A 10,551-nucleotide genomic window follows, 5' to 3' on the forward strand; every position below is an offset into this window, starting at 1 on the left:
ACAAAAAAATGTTTATAGAAAGAAAAATTTTGCAGTAAAATCTTTTTAATTGAAATGTCAACATTTTAGGGCAAGAATAAGAAATATATTTTTCGCGTGGTGAAAATAAGGGCACAGCGATGCGGGCGGGGCTTAGCTATCTATATATATATATGAAAAGAGCGTGCAGATATCAATCCGCCCAATGCCAACACGGACATACACCTATATATATATATATAAAGGGTGATTTTTTTGAGGATAGGATTTTCATGCATTAGTATTTGACAGATCACGTGGGATTTCAGACATGGTGTCAAAGAGAAAGATGCTCAGTATGCTTTGACATTTCATCATGAATAGACTTACTAACGAGCAACGCTTGCAAATCATTGAATTTTATTACCAAAATCAGTGTTCGGTTCGAAATGTGTTCATTCACCGTTCAGCGATGAGGCTCATTTCTGGTTGAATGGCTACGTAAATAAGCAAAATTGCCGCATTTGGAGTGAAGAGCAACCAGAAGCCGTTCAAGAACTGCCCATGCATCCCGAAAAATGCACTGTTTGGTGTGGTTTGTACGCTGGTGGAATCATTGGACCGTATTTTCTCAAAGATGCTGTTGGACGCAACGTTACGGTGAATGAAGACATTTCGAACCGAACACTGATTTTGGTAATAAAATTCAATGATTTGCAAGCGTTGCTCGTTAGTAAGTCTATTCATGATGAAATGTCAAAGCATAGTGAGCATCTTTCTCTTTGACACCATGTCTGAAATCCCACGTGATCTGTCAAATACTAATGCATGAAAATCCTAACCTCAAAAAAATCACCCTTTATATATATATATATATATATATATATATATATATATATATATATATATACATATATATATATATATATATATATATATATATATATATATATATATATATATATATATATATATATATATATATATATATATATATATATATATATATATATATATATATATATATATATATATGTTTGCGTTCCGCCTTGTTCGGGGACACTTTGTTTGCATTGCGCGTTGTTTGGGGTCATTTGTTTGGTTTGGGGACAGGTCCCGAACTTTCTACCGGTATATCGCATTGTTTGAGGTCATTGCTTTTTTGGGGACAAAAATACAAGTTACAAAATTTCTACATAATTTTGTAGCTCTACCACTATTATGACGTATTACAATACTAGTATTCTTATATACATCCGAATTTACGCATATTTTTTTACATTTATAATTTTTGTCCAATTTGGAGAGTTGCCACTGAACTTGAATATCAGCGCCGTTGCTTGTTATAAATATGTGGTGGGCTTGGTTATTTATATTTCTGCATTACTTCATAAAACACCGCACACATATTAATAAGCGACAACAGTGAAGAAATATTTTAACTTCCATACGATAAGTCTTCATAATTATATTGTCAATCCCTTTACAACATATTGAAATATTCATTGCCGACCCTATAAAGTATATTTCTACTTAATTATCGCACAAATCTTCCTAACTGCCCAGAGAAACTTACATACATATATGAAAGGTGAATCAAAATAAAAGTTCTTCAAATATTGTTTTAATTCTTTTTATACCCTCCACCATAAGATGGGGGTATACTAATTTCGTCATTCTGATTGTAACTACTCGAAATATTCGTCCGAGACCCTATAAAGCATATATATTTTTGATCGTCGCGACATTTTATGTCGATTTAGCCATGTCCGTCCGTCCGTCCGTCCGTCTGTCTGTCGAAAGCACGCTAACTTCCGAAGGAGTAAAGCTTGCCGCTTGAAATTTTGCACAAATACTTCTTATTAGTGTAGGTCGGTTGGTATTGTAAATGGGCAATAGCGGTCCATGTATTGATATAGCTGCCATATAAACCGATCTTGGGTCTTGACTTCTTGAGGCTCTAGAGTGCGCAATTCTTATCCGTTTAGAATGAAATTTTGCACGACGTGTTTTGTTATGATATCCAACAACTGTGCCAAGTATGGTTCAAATCGGTCCATAACCTTATATAGCTGTCATATAAACCGATCTTGGGTCTTGACTTCTTGAGCCTCTAGAGTGCGCAATTCTTACCCAATTGGGATGAAATTTTGCACGAAGTGTTTTGTTACGATATTCAATAACTGTGCCAAGTGTGGTTCAAATCGGTCTATAACCTGATATAGCTGCCATATAAACCGATATTGGGTCTTGAATTCTTGAGCCTCTAGAGGGCGCAATTCACATCCGACTAGACTGAAATTTTGCACATAGTGTTTTAGTATCACTTCTAACAACTGTGCTAAGTATGGTTCAATTCGGGCCATTACCTGGTATAGCTGCCATATAAACCGATCTTGGGTCTTGACTTCTTGGGCCTCTAGAGAGCGCAATTCTTATCCGATTTGCCTGAAATTTTGTACGACGGATCCTCTCATGACCATCAACATACGTGTTTATTATGGTCTGAATCGGTCTATAGCCCGATGCAGCTCCCATATAAATTGATCTCTCTATTTTACTTTTTGAGCCCCCAAAGGGCGCAATTCTTATTCGAATTGGCTGACATTTTACACAGGTCTCCAACATATAATTCAATTGTGGTCTAAACCGGATCATATCTTGATATCGCTCTAATAGCAGATTTTTCTTTCTTTCTTTTCTTATATCATTTTTTACCTAAGAAGAGATGCCTGGAAAAGAACTGACAAATGCGCTCCATGGTGGAGAGTATATAAGATTCGGCCCGGCCGAACTTAGCACGCTTTTACTTGTTTTATTTAGAATACAATATCCCAGTTTGTTTCCTTGCCGTTTTACAAAGACAACGGGTAAATGGCGAAATTTGTGTCTTAAATCTTCGCTACTGCAGTCTTAAGGGGGTACAAGAGTTAAAATATATACTTTGGAGCTATATAAAAATCTGGACCATTTTGATGAAATTTTGCACTCCTATTACGACGTCTAATAATGCAGATAGGTATTGATACAAAATCTATATCTAAATTCGATGCGGATTTAAAGACCTTTTGAACACTTATTGGGACATCAAAAATAAAATTTCGAGCAAAATTTTGTAAAGATCGGACAACTACTTTGGCTACCATAGCTATATATAAATTTGGTCCGATTTTAATGAAATTATTCACACGTATTAAAACGTTAACTAAGACACCTCATGCTAAGTGTTATAAAGATTAGACCAAAATTAAGGCTACTATAGCCTTAAAAGTCCAAATCGGATGCAAGATATATATGGGAGCTATATGTTAATCTTTACTTTGTTAATAAAATTTTGCACACATATCAAATCATCAAATAAAACACCTCATGATAAGTTTTGTAAACATCCGGCCAAAATTATGACTAAAGCAGCCAAATAGGATGAAGGATATGTATGGGAGCTATAGTCAAATCTGATACGATTTTTATGAAATTTTGCATATACATATAGGGAAATGAATCAAAACACCTCATGCGAAATTTTCTAAAGATCGGACAACAGTTGTGGCTTCTACAGCCTTAATAGGCTTAATTGGATGATATATATATATATGAGAACTATATGTAAATCTGATCTGAATTTGATAAAATTTTGTATACATATTAAGGCATTAAGTAAAACACATCATGCAAAATTTTATAAACATAGGATCAAAATTGTGGCTACTGAAGCCTAAAAAACTTAATCATATGAATGATATATATGGGATCTATATGTAAATCAGATCCGATTTTTATGAAATTTTTCACGCATTTTGGGACATGAATCAAAACACCTCATGCTAAGCTTTGTAAAGATCGGACAACAAGTGTGGTTTCTATAGCCTTAATAGGCTAAATCGGATGAAAGATATGTATGAGAGCTATATGTAAATCTGATCTGATAAAAATTTGCACACATTTAAGGTATCAAATAAAATATATCATGGTAAATTTTATAAAGATCGGACCAAAATTGTAGCTACTACAGCCTAAAAAAGGCTTAATCGGATGAATGATATTTATGGGAGCTATTGTATATGTTAATCTGAACCGGTTTTATTGAAATTTTGCACACATATTGGGACATCAAAACTTTGCAAAGATCAAACAACAATAGCGGTTTCGACAGCCGGTGACAGCAGGCGAGAACATCGGACAAAGTGGTGTTTATCCCCACTTAATGTTGGCGACATTTGCGTGGTACAATGCCATACATTGTCATTAAAAAAATTTCTGCAAAAAGGTGTCGCACTGCTGGACGTTATTCGGACTCGGCTATAAAAAAAGGTCCCTTAACGTTGAGTTTAAACTTGTTCGAATTCGAGAACATTGGACAAAGAGGACTTCATCCCCACTTAATGTTGGCTACATTTGCGCGGTACAATGCCATGCACTGTCATTACAAAATTTTCTGTCATATTCGTAATATACTCCTTAATACCTATCATTTGAGTCCCATATGACCATGGTCGGCTAATATGCCCATTTGGTTGAATTTGGGGGTGGGCGACCTCCCATCACTTGGACCTAATGTTTTATGCCATATTTGTAATCTACTGCCTAATACGTTTCGTTTGAGTCCCATATTGACATTAAATTCGAATATATCTATTTAGAGGAGTTTTGGGGTTAGGGGGGCCCTGCTGAGTACTTTGACCCAAATTTTAATACCACATTCGTTTTCTGGTCTCCAATACCTGTCATTTGATACCCTTATTATGCCCATCGGACCACTTTCTGATATGGGTGGCGTTTTTGGGGTAAGGGTGAGTGTCCGCCTCCACCCGATATCTAAAAATTATAAAGCCTATGTTTCCTTCCAGACAAACATTTACAATTTATGAAAATTTTAAGAAAATCGGTTCAGTCAAGTATCATATAGCCATAATTGGTCTAAAGGCGTTTTTGAGGGGTGGCGTGACCATCTATACTTCGATCTGATTTTGTATGCCACATTGGAAATCTACTCCCGAATACCTTCCATTTGAGCCCCATATTGAAATGAACGTCCAATATATCTGTTTTGGGCTTGGGGCTGCCCGAAGGATACTTAGACTCAAATTTTAATACCATATTCGTATTCTACTTTCCAAAACAATTCATTTGATACCTATATTGTCCCGATCAGCCCACTTTTGATTTTGGTTTGTATTTTTGGCATAAGGGAGAGAGTCCGTCCCCCTTGCGATACCGAAAAATTATATAGCCTGTTTCCTTCCTGACAAAACTACACAATTTTCGAAAAAATCGGCTCTGCCGTTTTTCAGTCTATACGGAACAAACAAACCAAGACCCATATATCCGTAATTGGCTAATGTTCCTATTTTGGGCGGTTTTGTGGGGGTGTGGTGACCCCCTATACTACCACATGAACTTGTATGCCAGATTCGTTATCTACTCCCGCATACTTTTCATTTGATACCCATATTGTCCTTATCGGTCGACTTTTGATTTTGGGTGGTGTTTTTGGGGTAACGGTGGAGGGTTCGCCACTTCCGTTATCAATAAATTATAAAACCTATTCCTACTCCCTGACCATATTCGTAATCTACACCCGAAAACCTTTCATTTGAGTCCATATAGTCATTATCGTCAAATTAACATATTTTAAGGGGTTTTGGGACTATGTACTTGTACCCAAATTTTATTATGAAATTCCTACCCTACTCTTGAATACCTTTCATTTGAATCCCATATTGTCCGATCGGTCCACTTTTATTTTTGGGTAGTACTTTTGCGGTAAGGGTCCGTCCCCCTCCCGATATCAAAAATTATGTAGCCTAAGTTTTCTTCCAGACCAACCTACACTATCTGTGAAAATTTCAAGGTAATCGGTTCAGCCATTTTTGAGTTTAGTCTATACGTAACAAACAAACAAAACGACAAACAAACAAACACAAATTGAATTTTATATTGTATATAAGATTGATCGTTTTCGTCAAATTCGACTTATGAAAAACCAAAAAAGCAAACGAATTTTCGTCTTCTTTTCGACAACCATAATACCATTGTGAAAAATTTCGACATTGGACTACGCCATCGCCAACCGGAATAAAGGGGATTAAATAAATTGCTCTTGTGCATTTAAATGCTTTGCTAAAGAAAAGCCCACATTTGTTGTTGTTGTACCAGTATGTTGTGTTCTATCTTTCGTTTGTTTGATTCTGTTGAATATCCAGACCCAGGAACTCTGCGACTTAGGTGGGGTGTGTCCAGAGTGATCAGGTTCTGAGTCGAGTGGACCGGCTAGGCAGTTAAACAGCTGACGCGTGCCGTGTGTTCCCAGGCATCAATCTTTGCTCTGTAGGAGTTGATGCAGCTACATATCTGGTTTGCCAGGGGAGGTCAATTTCTCAGGTGCAACCGGTGGCCGTCTTTCTCCAAGAACAAAATTCACCCGGTGTTCGCCGCATAGAGGCTTCTGAACGTTGGATAACTATGTATAGCTTAGATAGCATTTAGTTATGTCCTCATGATTGACAATGGGGATTTATTCCATAATAAACATTTCGCTCTTGTTTCGACTGAAGTTTAATATTTTATAACTTAAATTTAATTATTTACCCAAGGCAACTAGGAAAAAAACCCCAAAAAAAAAACTAAAAACGTATAAAACATTGTTGATGTCAAGTGTATTTAGCGCAAACAGCAGCAACAATAAATTTGTTGTTACAGCCTTAATGATCATGCCATAAAAATCAATGACACCCCATAGAGAGGAAGGTACCCGTGTGGCAGCTACTCTTACTCTTGACCATTAAAGTAGTGGCCAATCATAAAGCGGTATCGGCAAACACGCCCCCATTTGGAGTAATGAGCTGGTGACGATAATATCAACATCAATGTTTTGCGAAATTTGCTGGAAATGTTAAGGCATTCCTCTTGAAAGCCCTGAAACAAGCAGATAAATAGAGGCTTTGATATTTCGTGTTGGCTCACAACACTCACCACACCACAAACTCCAACACAGCCACTGCTGGTCACTCCATCTGTGGGAAACTTAAACACAGCGCCCATATAAATCACTGAAAGCCCACAAAGACTTAGACGTATTCAATGCCGTCACACTTTGTGATTCGCCATTACCATAAAACTCCCAAATCATTTTTGAACGCACGCATGATACCCACACGGTCATTAATATAGACCTCAGTCACTATTTTGTACCTAAAATAAAATAAATGAAACTAATGTATGATATGAAATACATTTTTAAACTTACCTTATTTACAGACCTAAGGCCGCCCTTTTGTATGTTTTAAAAATGCAATTCAATTTTTTGTTGGAACCGATAATTTTACGATCGATTATATTTAACCAGTGTTTACATGGCACATCATGATCTCACGAATTCATCGTGTGTACGTGTTGATTACAGCTTTTGCCCAAAACGGTACATCGATTTTTTCTTTCCTTGAAATTTATGGCATAACTGAGTGTGGTCATTGTAAGAGTATTGGTAAAAAACAAAGGTGCATCCGTCACATGTACACATGCCGTCTATCGATTACCGTTTAAACAGAAATCTCTAATCGTTGACAGATATTGAAAAACACGTTCTTTGCAAAATAATGACACGTTTACATGGCACATCATACTCATAGTGTGTACGTGTTAATTACCTGGCTGGTTCACTAACTTGGTACCACTGAAAGTGGTACCAATTTTCGTTCGCCCTTGTGTCAAACCATCTTATTTTATGAAGGAAAAACAGATGCTGGAGTGAGTGATTCGACTTACCTAAGTAAAAAGGCATTAAGTACGAACGGGACGAACTTTCTATACCCACCACCTCGGGTATATGTAAACCCCCATTCGTCACAATCCGATGAAAATTTTATAACTTATACACCCAACTTCGTCACGGACATCGAGTGGTCTAATAAATATAAGTCACTGTTTAATTTAATAAAACAAAATATTGGTATTTTTGGCAGCTATATCCAAATATAAACCTATCTGAAGCATATAGGACACAGATGTCGAAAAGCCGAACATAAGTCACTGCGTCAAATCTCAATGAAATCGGGTAATAAATGCGCTTTTTCTAGGGCCAAGCCTTAAAAACGAGAGATCGTTCTATTTAGCACCAATAACCAAATCTGGATCGAACTGGACCAAATTAAACAAGGATATAATAATTATCTTATTTTAATATAACTCCATTACTTTATCCGTAGTTATATCTTAATAGGGGCTTGTCTCGATCAAATTTTATTCAGGTCCCGAGAACTCATGTACAAGTAACATTTTTAGATAATAAATCCCCTTTTTTATGGGATTAAGACCCTAAATTGGAGGATCAGACTTTATGACTTTTTGGGCAATCCAATATATCTTTATAGTAATATCTGACTTATATTTGAGTCGGTTGTCGGGAGGCTTAAAACATAAAGCTTTTATGGGCTTCAGACCCTTTATCGGCAGATGGGTCTTTATGGTAGCTATATCGAAATATAGTCCATTCTGAACCATATAAAGGTCAAATATCGGGAGGCTCAAACCAACTCGCAGTTTCAAATTTCAGCGAAATCAGGCAATAAATAAAGCTTTTATGGGCTTCAGACCCCTTATCGGCAGATCGGTTTATATGCCTACATATATCTAAATACAGTCCGATCTAAATCATATTTGGGTCGGAAGTTGGCAGGACTAAAACAAATTTCAGCGAAATCGGATAAAAACTGCATTTATGGTCATTAGAACCTTTATCAGCAGATCGGTCTATATGACAGCTATATCTAAATATGGTCCGATTTGGCCCGTTCAAGTACCAGCGTGCATCAAAAGACGTATGTATCTGTGCCAAATTTCAGCTCAATATCTCAATTTTTTAAGGCTGTAGACTGTAGAACAGACGGACGGACAGACACACGGACATCGTTAAATCATATTACAATTTTACGACGATCCAAAATATATATACTTTTGTGGATCGGAAAGTGATATTTCGATGTGTTGCAAACGGAACGACTATATGAATGTACCCCCTATCCTAAGTTCTCATTTTATAACTTTATTTGGCATAGAACTTGTTTTTCGATATTTGTCAATTTATGAATACACATTTCTGTGTAAACGGTAATCGATAGACGCCATTCATCGAAAAAATCAAAATGGTTTTGATTTTTAGCCATGGCTGATAGTTATGAGTACAAGTGACGTATCAAAGCCCTGCATAAAACCAATCATCATCATCATTGGTGACTGTGTTCGCTGAACTCGTGAACACTGAACCCACATGATATTGTATTTCAAGACTACTGAAGTGCGAGACACTGAAGATTCAAAATATGAGTACGATCATGATGTGCCATGTAAACTCAGCTTTACAATGACCACGCTTCATGATGTGCCATGTAAACTGGCCTAAATACCGAAAAATCTTCCAGCTGCTAAGAAGTTGCTTTGTCATGCGTGGTATGCTGAAATGCTTGAACGTATTTTCGATTATTTTTACTTAAAAATAGTCATCGATTATCAATTTATTTGATAATTGCTGCATCATAACGGTTCTTCTAAAAAGTGTAGGGCACAAGTGCTAGTGTGCGTAATATTTCCAACTTCATGAGCATATGTACATATATATTTACATATACATATGTTCTTATGGCACATTATGCTGAGTTTACATTGCACATCTGATATATGGTTATTGTAATAGTGTTGGTGAAAACAAAGGTGTATTCGTCATATGTACATATAACCATTAGTCATAGCTCAAAAATCTTAATCATTTGTTTTTTTTTCGATGAATGACGTTTATCCATTGTCGTTTAAAAAGAAATATGTTATTAATTGACAGATATTGAAAAACACGTTCTGTGACAAAATAGGTTAAGAAATGAGAAGTAAAGTATGCAAAATTTAATAAAATCAAAGAAAAGAAAAAAAAAATCGATGTACCGTTTTAGGCAAAAGCTGCAATCAACACGTACACACAATAAGTAAAATCATGATGTGCCATGTAAACTCTGCTTTAAGTATAGGAAATTACAATAAATAAAATCATGGATAATAAAAAATCGATGTATTGTTTTTGGCAACAGCTGTGGTCAACACAGGTTAGGTCACTTGCGAAAACATATAGTGGATAGGCCCCGTGAACATCATTAAGGACGTCAAACCAGCCGATTGAAAGTGTCATCAAATAGGAGAAAACGTAAACTAAGAATGAATGTAAAAACAGAACAAGATGACATGCGCAAAGCTGCCAAACTTAAAAAACTGCCAAAATAGGAAGTCGGTTAATAGCTTGGCTTGACCTTAAGCAGAGTTTACATGGCACATCATGATCGCGTGTACGTGTTGGTTACGGTTTTTGTCTAAGCGTTGGTATTCTGTTCTTCTTTCGGAATAGCCGCTGATTTTTTCAATTGTTTCGCGAGCGAAGTTTGCCAGCAATTCAATGTTTTTGTTTCCATAACAAAACACGTTTCTTTATCTGCACTTATTGTTTTCTCAATTTTATATACTTTCTCCCACATAAATAAAAAAAAGAAACCACTGAAACCAATAAAACAAACAAAAATGACGCCGGCAATAGTTTTAAGTGTTGCCACTGTAGTA

The 10,551-nt window shown here is 36.2% G+C and overlaps 1 long non-coding RNA gene across 1 annotated transcript; it reads right to left on the reverse strand.

Moving 5' to 3' along the window:
• Positions 1 to 6,590: 6,590 nt before the first annotated feature.
• Positions 6,591 to 7,264, reverse strand: LOC131994242 (uncharacterized). Its single transcript, XR_009396563.1, has 3 exons — positions 7,205 to 7,264; positions 6,931 to 7,149; positions 6,591 to 6,873 (listed from the first exon to the last, which is right to left on the reverse strand). It is a non-coding gene; the product is annotated as an uncharacterized LOC131994242 (long non-coding RNA).
• Positions 7,265 to 10,551: the final 3,287 nt, after the last annotated feature.

Source organism: Stomoxys calcitrans, chromosome 1 (assembly GCF_963082655.1).
Source record: "Stomoxys calcitrans chromosome 1, idStoCalc2.1, whole genome shotgun sequence".
In the NCBI taxonomy this organism is placed as follows: domain Eukaryota; kingdom Metazoa; phylum Arthropoda; class Insecta; order Diptera; family Muscidae; genus Stomoxys; species Stomoxys calcitrans.